This window comes from Hippoglossus stenolepis, chromosome 24 (assembly GCF_022539355.2).
Source record: "Hippoglossus stenolepis isolate QCI-W04-F060 chromosome 24, HSTE1.2, whole genome shotgun sequence".
In the NCBI taxonomy this organism is placed as follows: Eukaryota; Metazoa; Chordata; class Actinopteri; order Pleuronectiformes; family Pleuronectidae; genus Hippoglossus; species Hippoglossus stenolepis.
Window position 1 is genome coordinate 7,369,125 of NC_061506.1, and position 14,112 is coordinate 7,383,236.

Sequence of the window (14,112 nt, forward strand, 5' to 3'; positions counted from 1 at the left end):
TTGACCTTGATGGAGGATATACCGTGGTCGCTGAATAACACTAAGACCAGATTGACATGCTCAAGAGCAGTTTTCAGCTTGTAAAAGAGTGGTCCAGCTCCTAAACCTGTGTAACCTGAGCATTAAATCTAACTTATCTTCAGGATTGGATTAGAAAATCAACCCTAGGGAGGTCGATCATTGTTTTTGAACTTGACTTGGAATCTGTCCTTTATTTTTCTTGAGCAAAACCAAGAGTTTTCTTCTTTCTCTGGAGACGATGCAGGACTTTGTCAACAGAATTTAGGCCCGAGCCTCAGTACACAGATAAGATTTACATCTTACAACTCGGCTTGATGGCAGCACTGAGGATATTGAGGGAACCAGAGTGAAAAACCATAACCCTGGAAAACTCGTACACGGCTACAGTGAGTCTGCATTTCACTGGCACGGAAGCTCGGAGGCAGCGGCTCGTGATGAGGGGACACTTGAAAATCAGACTGTTTACGCTGCGGTTGCATAATGTGTTACGATGTGGGGATTCTCTAAACATGTGCGAGTTCTTAGGAATTTATTAGGAGTGCTCGGATTTGTAGTTCCGCCCGCGCCCCGATTTTTAGCCACGGCAGAGATGTTCATTGTGACTGTGTGAGCATATAGTATTTAACTGTGTGCCTAAGTGCAGCCTCAGCGAGCTGCTGGCAGGGAGGCAACATCTTCGTCTGAGCGCGACGGCAGGAATCCTCACACTTATGCCATCAAGTGCTATGAAATACAACCAAGCTGCGTCAACTGTGCTGTGCTAACGGCCTCATCCCAGCTGTAATTCCATCTGTGTCACGTTAGGAGGCATTTTGCTCCAAGTGTCCCGGAGTAGGAGACAACTATTTCAGATTACTGCGGAGGTTTTGACGCTTCCAATAAAGAAAAAACGCAATCCACAAAACGCTGTAACAGTGACAGGAACCCGGGTTGAATTTGTCCAAATGGGCGTTCGACATTGCCAGCTGAGACGGAAACGGCTGAGGTGGAAACACGTCGCACTGATTTCTTCTGAGTGTCACACAGAGCTTCCTCAGCTTCCTCAGTAACATCACATGTTCTTACACAGACGTTCACGTCCACAAAAACACAAGCGCGCCCTCAGCAGTTTATCTCACAAAGGAAACACAGCTGGACATCGCCCCGTGACCTATCCGGGACAATCACATCATTGCGCTTTATCCGCATTCGGAGTGTTTGAGTTGGACCAGAGACGCGGCGTGACGACGGACCTGCGCTCCGTCCCCGGGCATGTCAGGAAGGACGGGCTGCCATGAAAAATAGGCCCCCGTCCAGGGCCGAGCTAATTACCACGTGAGAAAAGGCGAAGGATTTATTCGACTGAGAGGACAAACAAAAAAAAGAAAAACCAACCTAATGGCTCTGAGAAGCATCAATCACAGTGTGTGTTTAACAAGATGCCAGATTACCATGGAAACAGTTGATGAGTGTATTTTTTCAGCCAGTGGACTTCGGCATTAGCGCCTGTACAAGGAGGCGGTGTTGAACATCTGCTGTTGTCATCCGTCTCTAGTGGTTGAACGCGGCGTTGTTTATGTAGCTGAGGACTCCGTCGAGCGCGTGCAGAGTTATTAGGTAAACGTGTGTGTTCTGAGGTGTCCTCTTACCTCATTCCCTCCCTGACTTGTTTGTCCAGACAATCCTCACATGAGACATTACAGTTTTTCAGTGCCGCCATATGGATAATTATAAGTTATGCTATATGGCGCTGCTGCGAGGGTACACGAGACGGATCAGCTCCTTTTTTTGGGCTCATAAATAAGGAGCCGAGCTGCGTTTGTGTCTTAAACTTCAACTGTTGCTGTTACTTTGTGTGTAAAGATCGTGTCTCAGAGGTTTTCACTTGGATATTTATTGTTATGTGGATGTTTTGCAGTTTGGGTTTTTATTTCTGGATAAATTTTAACTTGCGATATTTACCTCCACCGAGGATATTATGTTTTCCTGAGGGTTAAGGGCAGAGGGTGTTGCACCTTGTTAAGCCCTATGAGACACATTGTGATATTTGAAAACCGGCTATACAAAAAAAATGGGATTGATTGAAAAGGACTTTGCACGGATAGAATCTGGGGAAATGTCTTAAACGGTACAGATCAAACTACAGTTGCACTACCATGGCCAAAGAGTATATGTGTGTTTTTAAAAAGGTAAACAACCCGGTGTGGTAAAGCTCGAAACGTTCAAATTCCTACAAGACAGACCAGAGTCGGGGAAGCCGATTAGTTGATGCAACCAATTTGTGGTTTTATGGGGATTAAAGAGCGGGATTGTTTCTTGAGGTTCTGAGGTCGTCAGCTGACGCTTCAGGGAATCATTCCAAAAGCACTGTTCTGCACATTACCATCTGCAAAACCACAATTTGACATTCTAACAGCTAATACACACCACACATAACAAGGTGTTAATAAGTGAGCTTTGGAGGTGGTGTTACCTTCGAACAGAGCCAGGGCAGCAGTCATGTCACTTTTGTGAGTATGAGGTTTTTATAGAAAATATGGTTAACATGAAAAAATGGAAAATAATATAACCGGGGATGTACTCTGCTGTTAAAACATCAGGAGCTGATGCCGAGCAGGTTTTAACAAGACGTGGAGAAGATATATTTCTGTCGTATAACAGTCCACTGATCCTCTAAAGATGTTGAGGCAGACATGTCATCAAGACCGCCGCGGGCCGGGAGAAAGGGAGAATCCCCGAGGAGCTTAAGTAAACGACATTTTCGTCCTTCGCCCGAGCACAAAACCCAGAGTTTGTTCAGCGGCTTCTGTTCTGCTCCGCGCTCTTTCCAAAACATTATTACAGAGCGCGAGGAGAAAAAACTGCAAAGCCCAATAAGCTTTGACTCCGAAAAGGGAAAAGCCACTTATCGCCTGTTTGAGGGAGAGCCGAAGCAGCGCTCGGTGTTTTGAGAGCGGGCTGCAGAGTGCGAGCGGCAGCGCGCACCGCACCGGGCTTTCATTTCACTCCCTCTGTTAAATGTTGTGTGATGCATTTTAGCTGCATGTAATCATTTCCGTTCACTGGGGCCTGGAAAGCTGAAACAGAGTTTGGAAGCGGACAAAACCTTTTTCTTTTCTTTTATATCTCGAAATTGCACACACACACACACACACACATATACACACACACACACACACACACACACACACACACACACGCTCAGGCCTCTTTTTTCCACCATATTCCGTGACTGACCTCCTCCCTGGAAAAGCATGTAAATCCAGGCAGGGGTTCGGGGTTGATGAACCCCGGTTCCTCTCTGATTAATTGTCGATCAAGCAGACGCTCATGAGTGGTGACCTCATCGCGCGGCGGGCACTGCAGGAGCAGCAGGGGTGTGAGAGCGAGAGCGACATCCTAACCATCCACAGATGTTACTTTAAACATGACTTCAGCTCACAGATCTACACACACACAGGCCCTTTTCCATCTTTTGTATGGAACTGAGGGGCAGGGAGAAAATGTCAGGACCATCTGTGTCCTTTGGTTTCATGCATAGCGTAAAAAACAAACAAACCTTATTGTTACGATACATCATCGGCTGCATTGAACCCAGTGTGTTGATACATGCCAAGAATCAAACTTCCAATTCATCCTTCCATCTTTACAGAACCTCACATGCTGACATCTGCAGCATGACGGCATGGAACTTGACCTCTGAATACCAGAACCCTTATGATGTAACCTCGTGTTTACCCAGCCAGCTGCTCTGGGATCAGTTTATACCACAGAGAGAGAGGGAAGGCAAAGTGTCTAATGTTACAGAGGCCAGGTTTTTTTTTTTTTTAGGTTGGAATTCTTACTTGCTGCTGCTAAGTTTGGGTTTTTCATTAGGTTTTTAATAGAGTAAGTGTTCATATTTGGCAGCTGCACCTCACAAACGCAGCCGCAAAAAATCATAAACAGAAAAAACGGATTATTAAAAGGTGAAAAGGGCTCAGAACTGGATACTTATGACCAGCGAAGGACAGGCTGACTTTTTTTTTCCAGCTCCGTCTTAATAGAAAAATCTGATTTGTGGATTTGGACACTCTTGATAGTTCCATCTGTTCATACTGGCTGTGAAAAGATCCCCCGTAACACGATGCCAGCAGGAGAGACGGTCATCTTGTTACAACATTCCCTCCGTGTTTCCCTGGACAGGGTTTACTTGCTGAGCGGCGCTGAGTGAATAGTCAAACAAAGAGGGAATTTGGTCCCAATAAAGACACGAATAGGCCCAGAGGTAAAAGTACAAGCAAGAATAAAGTAGAAGAAAAAATAAGTTTGTGCAATATTACACACATTTGCACTACACTCCTTTAAATGCGTTAATCCGAGGAGGAACTAGAAAGGCACTCAGTCGTGCGTACACCTCCAACAAGGCCCAACAGTCAAACACTCAAATTCATGCTTCACCACATTTCACACACTCATAGATATGAATCCCCTACTTATGTCTTTTTCTTTCATGAATTATTTCCAGGGAAAACTATGATGAAAATGCAGAGAAATTCTCGAAAAGAAAATTACCCATACTGCATTGCTCCACCAAAGTCCCTGGAAATCGGTTTAGATGTTTTTCTGAAATATTGCCTGCAAACAAACCAACAAAAAAACTGACAGGGTTGGAAACATAACCTCCTTGGTGGAAGTAGCAACCACATAAAAAGGAGAACAATACAAACTACAAGTTAAACCAAATAACGTATATTTTTTACGTATATTTATTTTGCCTTTAAATCCACATCCCCTGTATATAAAATGAATAAACGTGATATATCGTGGAGTTGATCTACTTGGCACCTAACGCATATGATCATAATTAAAGTCAGATGTCTATGAGTGTTGGACATCATTCGGTTTCAGCAACATCCCATGACTCACTTCAATTAGTTGTTCGTACTTTCCCATGAAAATACTGAATAATAATTTTCTGCATTTTATTACTCACTATATTCTTTTGCGCAAATTACGAGGAAGTTCCTACAGTTGTGAGTTTGCTATGGAAACCAGGCCGAGCGACCAGGAAATCAGCTCGCAGATTAAAAGTGAGTAAACCGTGGGTGTGTAGGTGAAAGTACTGGCACAGTAAGTGATAATCACCGTTACTGTGCTTTTTAACGCAGATAAAAAAGCACGGTAGCAGCGAGCGTGATACCGCATGACCCTCTTCCTGCTCTTTTAACGATTTGCAGGGCGCGCAGTATATGTTCATGCCATCTGGTTGACTTAACTGCAGCGGGGCTGGTGACATCACTCATGTGGATGTGATGGAGGACATTCCTCGGCGATGCCCTCATCATCGCCGAGATGCTTATTATCCAGACCTGCCCTGTTCTTTTGCAGCGACACACACAGCGTTTTTAAACGTTTCTTTTATGAACTGGGCTTTCTGGTTGCTGAGGATCCCTCCTGCCTCTGCAGGCTCGAAGCAGGCAGGGGGAAAAAATGGTTTTGCACAAATGACAGCAGGAGGTTTTCAAGCAGCTGTTCCACTGTTTAATGCCTACGCATATTCCACTGCATGCATGAGCAGGATCTGTCCTCACCTTTGTATCGTTAAGATATAATCGCTACGGCAAAAAACTGTGGGCGAGGAGACGAAAATCTGCCTCATTCATCAAGCGGGGCCGACGCGTGATCGTTGAGCTCTTAGCGAAGGCTGTTAAGTCTTTCTCGAACTCCGCGGACACCTGCGTTCACCCCGAAAATGTTTCCAGCCTCGTGCATTTTCTGCATTCCTGCTCAAAGCCGGTTGGAGCTTCTGATGTGATAAATGAGAGGATGAGCTATGTTTGTGATAGCAGAAATTGCCTGCTTAGTTTTAAACCACGAGCTCTGTACTAGATTTCTGGTACTGGGATGTACACATCTCTATCGAGTGTTGTTCTCGAAAGCTCTGCGTCAAATTTGTCCTTATATGGGATGGAAAGCTCTCCCTCGAGCTGACTATTGTACAGTACGTGACGTTATTTGGATATTTGCAGCTGCACTCTCTGAAGCTCCACCGGCGAAAGCCCCCGTGTTGAGGTCAGGAATCACACAAATGTGACACATTCAGCAACAGCCTCCAAACACACACACACACAGAACATGCAGCCACCGCTTTACAGCGTCTCAAAACACATTCTGCCTCGTCTCTAAACTCGTCACGACGACGCCATGGCTCAATAGTGACTGGGTTTAGTTTGAAAGTCTTCATCACTTTTCTTGGTAAGGCTTCGTGACAATTTCTTCCAGTTTAGTCGAACAACTGAATAGTTTAGATTTAAAAAGACACTAACGATTACTGTGATGGTTTGTGAGGTCTTTGTGGCTCAGTTGCCAATAATGATGAGATGTTTTGGACTTTATGAGTCAATTTCAATGTGATCCAGGAAGTTTGAACAGTTTAAGTGTCCATAAAATCTAATGTGGATTGTTCTAATCTGTAGTTAGATGTGGAAAGTCACGGTTTAAACGTGCAATCTGGAACTTCAAGCCAAATTAAAACAAAAGACCTGGTTTGATGACGTCGTGAAGCAGCGTGGGATCATGGGAGAAATCGAACCCGCGGGACATGGGCACAAATTATGTTCCCAGATGAGGTTCATGTATTTAAAGTTTCATCTACGTCACGCAGCAAACGACGATGAATCATCGTGATTTATTAAGAGTGACCATTAGATACAGTGGAAGGAAAGAACAGCTGATTGGCTGACTGACGAGGCTAAAAGTGGATTTCTCTGGGTTTGAATATTGTTGGAAAATATATAAGATAGGTCGAGTCGCTTTTAGACATATCAATGACGAATTGTTATATTGTATGTTCTACAAATTAGCAATATGGCAACATGTTAATAACCAATTTAATAACAGTGGCCATTTATACTTTAAACCAGTTTATTTCACTGATATTCTTTTGCTTATAATTTGAATAAATGGTTTATTCCATCACTGTCAGTATTAGATTGGAGTGGTTTGTTTTTCCTGTAGAATTGAAACCTTTTGTTTTAGCATGCTCTATTCTTTTTTCTTTGCAATCTGAGGTCTCATAGTGTCATAATAGGTGAGATAAAAGATACAAAATACACAGAAAGAGGTAGATGTGCACATTAAAGTTCAAGGAGAAGTTACTTCACATCGTGCTGCATTTGTGTTCCCTGCTTCAAACCCCACCTTTGTTTGTGTATCTTCACTATCGCTCCCACTTCGTAGGAAAAACTGTGCGGCTACTGACCTAATTTGAGCTCATCAGCCGACACTCCCTTTGCTGCTTCGGCCAGATAACGAAACACATTGCTCGACAGTCTCCTCAGCATCACGCTCATCTGTCTGAATCTACTGTAACAGGGCTCCTTTTCCTTCACTAACTCAAACTTAAAGCTGCACAACTTTATCTATCGAGTGCAGGACGCTGACTTCTTCTTTCTGTAGGCTGATTTATTTGGAGAATAATGTTTTGCTTAGTCTAAGATCAATCTTGGGTGTAAAGACGTGTGTTTGAGATGCATTTTGGGCAGTAAAGCTTTTGTATTAACCTTTGAAGTAAAACAGACTGTGGATTTTTCTGAATTTTCCAGATCAGAGAAGTTAAAGCTGCTTGAATTTTCTCCGATTCTTAAAATAAATGAAGTCGTTTTCTCAAAAGTAAAAGAAACACAGTACTTTTGCACTGCAGACCTGCATTTGGCAATGAACATGGATCGCTGTCCCCCTCTATTTCTTATTGTTACCTCACGGATAAGAAATGATGGTACTATTTGAAAGAGACAAGGTGCATTAACTCTTCACAGATGCTCCTTCCACCTCTGCACTGCAGATGTGCAGGTGCCCATCAAAAAGAGTTAGAAGGCAGAAGCCGGTAACGCGGAGCAGACGGCCGCTCACATGAAAGCATAGTTTCCACGTGTAGCACTCGTACCTTAAAGTGTGCAACACTGTCAAAAAAATATTGCTCCACTAACGTGTGTAAACTGGCTGGTAATTAGGCCCAGAGCAGCGTCACCGCATGGCGTAATGTGATTACATCTCCCTGACAGAATGCAGCGATTAGACCTCACCGACCACAAGGACGTGCTCGTTCCACTCCGACCATTTTTAGACTCGTTATAAACAGAGCCTTAAAATAGAATCTACTCCTTGGAGGTGGTACAGAAGTGTCAATATTTAGTTTTTTTTTCAGTTTTGCTTAGTTTTTCTCCAAATATAAGTAAATATCAGTATTTACATGAGATTGTTTAATTGTAGGGAGGTTAACAAGGTCAACAGACATCATGGCGTCTATACAAAAGTCGTATTTGAATCAAGTTGGAAGATCACTGGGACTATTAATGGCATAAACAAAACCCATGAGTTTGTCTAAATCTCAAATATGGAGTTTTCCAGTACAATTACCTGAGCAGTGTTACTGGAGCAGCCTGACAACTTATTTCTAACCGTTACCGTGTGACGGGGCAGGTCAACTGTGCAGCGCTTGACAAATGACTGGGAATCTGCGAGAGTGATGTATGAGCTAATCTCCTATTTGTGAAAGGAAATAGCACAGAGGGTGGAGGGCTGGGGGGGTCAAGCGGCAAAAATGCAGCTAATGTGGAGTAAGTGTGACATTTCTACGCCTGCCGTGAACCGTGCGTGGCCTCTGCTGGGGCCGGAGACAGCAAATGAAGGCGAGACTCAAATTGCACCGATGCAGGCAGAGAAAATCTAAAGACCAACATGTAAACTTGACGTGGTGGAGCTCTCTCGTTTTTCTTTTTTTTTACCCTCTTCTCACATTTGTTCCAGCAGACACCTTCTTGAGTTACAGCTTGGCAGAACACGGCGAAGGGAAGCCATTTTTCGACTGCTGTCCTGTCAGGCTGGAAGGAAGCGGCAGCGAGAAAGCGCGCACATTACGTCGTCGAGGCTGGCAGCTGTGGCGACCGAACAATGAGCCTGTGCCTGCGCTGCCGGCCAAGTCGGTGTTGAGATAGTGAGTGAATTATGGAGGGAGGAAAAGCGCCTGCCTGGATCTGCCAAATCAAATGTCTCATTGCGGGTGAATGGCCTATCTGGACGTGCCCGTGATGAACTGTGCAAACAGGGACAGTGAATCAATGTGGCAACTTTTCTCTCCCCTTTCAGTTTTTTAACAAAGACAAGATTACGGCTGTACTGTACTCAGCCATTAACATGACGGACATGTAGGAAATTCATGTTTCTCTAACACTCCCTGTACCTAACATTTACAGAGAGAGTTGGCTTTAACAGTTTTAAACATACTAACATAGACATAAGCAGGTACAGTATATGGACATTTATAAGGCTTTATCATTTCAAGCCTCTGAGACTTCTAGATCTGGTGAAAAAACATTTAATTCCGTAGTCTATATAATAGCTGGAATCAGTAATTGTTGTAAAATATGATTACACGCAATGTGCTTTATACTTTAATTGAATTACCCAACTGTTAATAAATCTGTTTAAAAGAGAAAAATTATAAAACTATAACTTATAGTTATTGACAAATACACAAAATAAAACTTTCTTAGCTCTGCGCTTGGCTACATATCATTTTTAATTGCTAACATATTGCTAATAAGTGCTTTGGGGTCAGTGTTTGTCTTAGTATTTTGGAGCACATACTAATATTCCGACAGATAATTGGTCACTGGTATGACTTGAATGCAAAATTAAGAACATGGCATCCTACAGCAATCCTTCTTTAATATTTTACTTATGTAGGATATATAGTAGATATAAAACAAAGTTAAAAAGTAAAAAATGATGAGCGATGAGTCTACAGAGGATGTTCCTGTCAAAACAGCTCATGATCTCATTTCCTGTTTCGGCCTGCTGGGAGGAAAGGCCCAGTTTAGCCAAGCCTTAGGCAACAAAACTGACTGTATTTGGCACTTTCGGTTCCCCCGACACATAACAAATGTTTAGACAAATGCCTAAAAGTTCCAGATCTCGTTTACAGGACATGATGGAGGACACCTCAGTGTGTAAACAAAGCAGCAAATGTCGAAGGGGGAGCAGGGGTCGGTGATTTATGGCGCTGTTGTTGATTTCACCACATCTTAATACTCTCCAGAGGGTAAGATAGAGTTTTATTGTCAAAGGTCCTGAGATAGAAATAATCTGCTGTTTTAGTGTCAGATTCATATTTTCGACAGGTCACCGTGCTCGAGTCGTTTCGTCTGCAGCCACCGTCGGGACTTTATGGGATTTCGTGTTAAATTGAAAATAGCCCTTGTAACTTTCTTAGGGTGTGAGGCGACTCATTCGGAGGTCGTAACTGCTAATTAGCTATGTTTATAAGGGACGGGGTTCAATTTACTTTTCCCTTACGAAGGAAGACAAAGCTGTTTGGTTTTCTTGTGTTAGGTAATCTCGCAATCTCGAACATTTATCATCTCAAAGGAATCTCAAGACGTCAGGTTTACGGACATTGTAAAACCCCTGTGTACGAACTTAAGACGTGGGTTTGCGGTTGCCGTGGGAGGAGAAGAATCTCAAGGCTGTGCGCTCGGCCTCCAGGAGGACCTGTCGAGCCTGAGGCGGTCGGGTGTCGAGCAGCGATATGGAAACCAAAACTTAAAACTTTGGAGATTGACTCGTTGCCGGGGAACAATAGAGGAAGCTGTCAGAGGGACCACCCTGTCCCAGTGCATCCTGGGCTTTGACAAGACGGAGAAATACGAGCCACGGTTTGGTTTTAAATTCCCTCCTCCCCGATCCAACGCAAGGTGCTAGGGGATGATTGATGAGAGCGTTTTCCTGCAGGGTTATGAGACCGGAGAATGGCTGGCACTGCTCTGCTTCAGGGTTGAGATACGAGAGTAAACATTATCGTTTCAGACACACCTTTCCCCCCACTGTAATTATTATTGCTTCCATTCAGAGCTCAAGGAAATTAATAAAACTTAATTATTATGTATCTGTGAGTAATGTCCTGAGAAATATCTGTTTTATATGAGTGTTTAACAGTTTAGTGTTTTACAAAGCCCACAAGCCTCTGCAAAAAACACGGCAGAAATGTAACTCAACCCTCAATAAGATGCCTGACTTCACACAAGCCCCGAATTCTGTATTTTTATGGCAGGATACGAAACCAGTGCCAAGCTAATTAATACACTGGTACAACAAGCCCGATGGCGGCAACCCCTAAATCATTTTTATTCGTGGACCGCAAATTGTCGAGCATACTGTGTCTCAGCTGCAGTGTCATAACAGCAAAACAAACAACAGCCACCTTCCTCCACCCTAAACTCTGAACCGCACTCTCGTCCCTTCCAGAGCAAAGCAGCCCCTTTTGATGCCAGCCCCAAAACCTCAATTACACTGTATTTTTCCAAGATTAAATTATGCAGTCAATTTAGTTTTACTCCAAAAAAGTCTCCCATCCTGACGTCGTGTTGACCTGGTGAGCCGTAAAATGCCTGGCGCTTAGTGAGATACCCTTGTAACACTGCAGGATAAAGACATCCAGGAGATAATGTTTTTGATGGGGTGGCAGCAGGGGGATGTACAACGGGCCTGTGCGCTTTGCCATAAAAGATTAGAGCGATGAAATCAGACTTTTCCAGCGGCCTGATATCTCTGGACAAATGTTTTTTGGGGGGCTCGAAATCCTGCTGGCAGTGACAGGAGGTGGGGAGGGGGAGGTGGGGGGGAGGTGGGGAGTATGACTAAAGGGTGGAAAAACAGTTTAAAGGGTCGATCCAGTTTCAGGAGCCTCTCATGGTTTTGGTGAAGTGGGAGAAAGAGGAAGTATCCATGTCAGTGAGGAGACAAGTAAGGTTGCGTACCCAAAGAGCTGAGTGTTTTATTTGCCCTGGTTTGTTTGGTGCAGTCACCTGGATACAAATGCAAAATCCGGATCTGGCACACACTTTATTCTCAGGCCACGTGCATCACCTATAATCCGGTTTTTAAGGCGTCCAACAATCCAGGACGGGTTCTTGTAGAGTTTAAACATGCCAGGGAGGAGGTACGGTATCTGTGGTTTGGACAAAGAGCAAACACCAGAGAAAATAAATGCCATGCCGGGATCTCTCTAATTTAATGTAAGTATAGCGTGAGCTCATTCCAAAGGCACACTCTTTTCTTTCTTTTTTTTTTTTTCAAACAAAGAAAATTATGAGCTCACATTTCGAGCAGCCATATATTATAGCCAGTTTTATGCTCAACCCAAAATAACATTAAAACAAAAATCTGATCTGCGCTGTTCTTTTGCCTTGCGAGGCCTTGGAGCCGTTTCAGAGGGACCGCACTGCATCCAAATTTTAATATTATGTTTTAAATTGTTAGCCTCTCTCGTGCTGGGAAGGGTAGAATTAAAGGCATTTTAAGGATCAAACCAAATGTCCCACTTAAGCCCCGGTTACTCAAGTGGAGCTGCTCAGTGGCCAACAGCATGAAACTGTCCCTGGTGGGTATGCACAACAAGTGCTGCAGAATGATGCAGAACTTTTATATATTTGCGATTATAATTCTTCCACGAGTGAAAAACAATACCCATAGTTTTGCATGCAAATAATTTCATCACTTAAATATAATGAAAATGCGAATTTAGCATTTAGTGGACAAAGTTATTACCTCAGTTTAGGAGGTTATGTTTTCATCTTTGTTTGCAGGATTATGCAAAAACTACAGAACCATTTCCTTTAAAATTTCATGGAGGGGTGGGACATGGCCCAAGGAAGAGCCCATTAAATGTTGGTCTGTGTGACTGGTACACAGACTAAAGAGTGAAAGACAAGATGTGCATTCCATGTCACTAGCAGGTATGCGCACAATTGCAGCAGAAACTTTGAGGTTTGTCCGCCGGCATGGACGGTAAACACTTTATGGATGCAATAGCGCTGCACAAAGCAATACAACACAGCAATGGAGCAAAACACCTCTTATGTTATTATGAGAAGTGTAATAAACGTTTTTTGGTTCATTATAAAAGTGTGGCTGGACAGATTTGAATATTGCAGGCTGCCACAATCGAGAAAATGAATGGTGAACACTGCTTTGACATGGTGAGATGGGGAAAAAGGAAATGAACAGAAAAAAGGATCAAATGTTGATACAATGACGCATGTATCGTGTTTTGTATCATTTAGCAAAGGTTGTCATGTTGATATAAAAGATGTTTGGGTTCGCTTTTATAAATCCGTAAACATTATGAGGAAAAAAAACATGCTTTTCCTCAGAACTTCGTCAGAAAGGAGACAGAAGTGTATGTAAAGATCCATGCGACTCGGCCAACAGATGTTTTTACTTTTTTTTCTTTTTTCTATCTTGTAAAAACCTCTCAAGACACCGGCACCCTGCCAGAGCTAATTGCACTAAAAGAAAAGAAAATCACCATCAATCCTCATCATCACTGGAAGCCGGTGGACGGAGCTAAAGCTCATAACCCTCAGTGCTAAAATGCCTCTCTGGAATCCGTCCAGATGTGGGCCATCTGTTGTGTTCAGTCACCGAGGTGAGACTAGTCGTGTCTGTCCAGACGGTGACATCACCCAGAATAGAGACGGGCTAAAACTCCAATATCGGGTCCTTTCATTAATAACCTGGCTGATCCAATCCTTTCAGGCAGCCCCTTGACGTGCATTAAGGAATCCCACCGGTGCACTTCATCAACATTCTAAGTGTTTTTTGGCCACGGGGAGCCTAACGCAGCCGAGAGACCTGGGAACACAGGGGCTGCAATGTACCACATTCTCCCCCAACATGCTCTTGTTTTCCTCCACCTCTTTGAGAGCTTTCGAACTTTATGGACTGGCATGGCACAAAGCCACGGTTAAAAAGAAAAACTACAACAGGGTGATCTATTTACTGGCTTCAGTGCAAACACAGCAAGATGGATTTTTGTCCCTTTGCCATGCTGAACTTATCTATGGCATCACATTTTTACAGTTAATAGCTTATGGCAGTGTTATCAAACTGAAATTTGATTATTTACAAGAGCAGATAAAATGGTCTCTGGGAGGGCTTCTCTCTTTGCAACAGTTGTCTTATGTCTGGCAGCTGAAGACACACCATCAATGTCTGTGGTCCGCTACTGACTGAACATTGACAGACTATACAGGTCTTTCTCTATTCATGACTATTTCCATATAAAAACTG

At 43.4% G+C, this 14,112-nt stretch overlaps 1 protein-coding gene across 1 annotated transcript in view; it reads left to right on the top strand.

Annotated features, from left to right (window-relative positions):
* The window catches only part of filip1l (filamin A interacting protein 1-like), a 62,067-nt gene that overhangs the window by 23,223 nt on the left and 24,732 nt on the right, over positions 1–14,112 (top strand). The gene's annotated exons all lie outside the window — the stretch shown is intronic.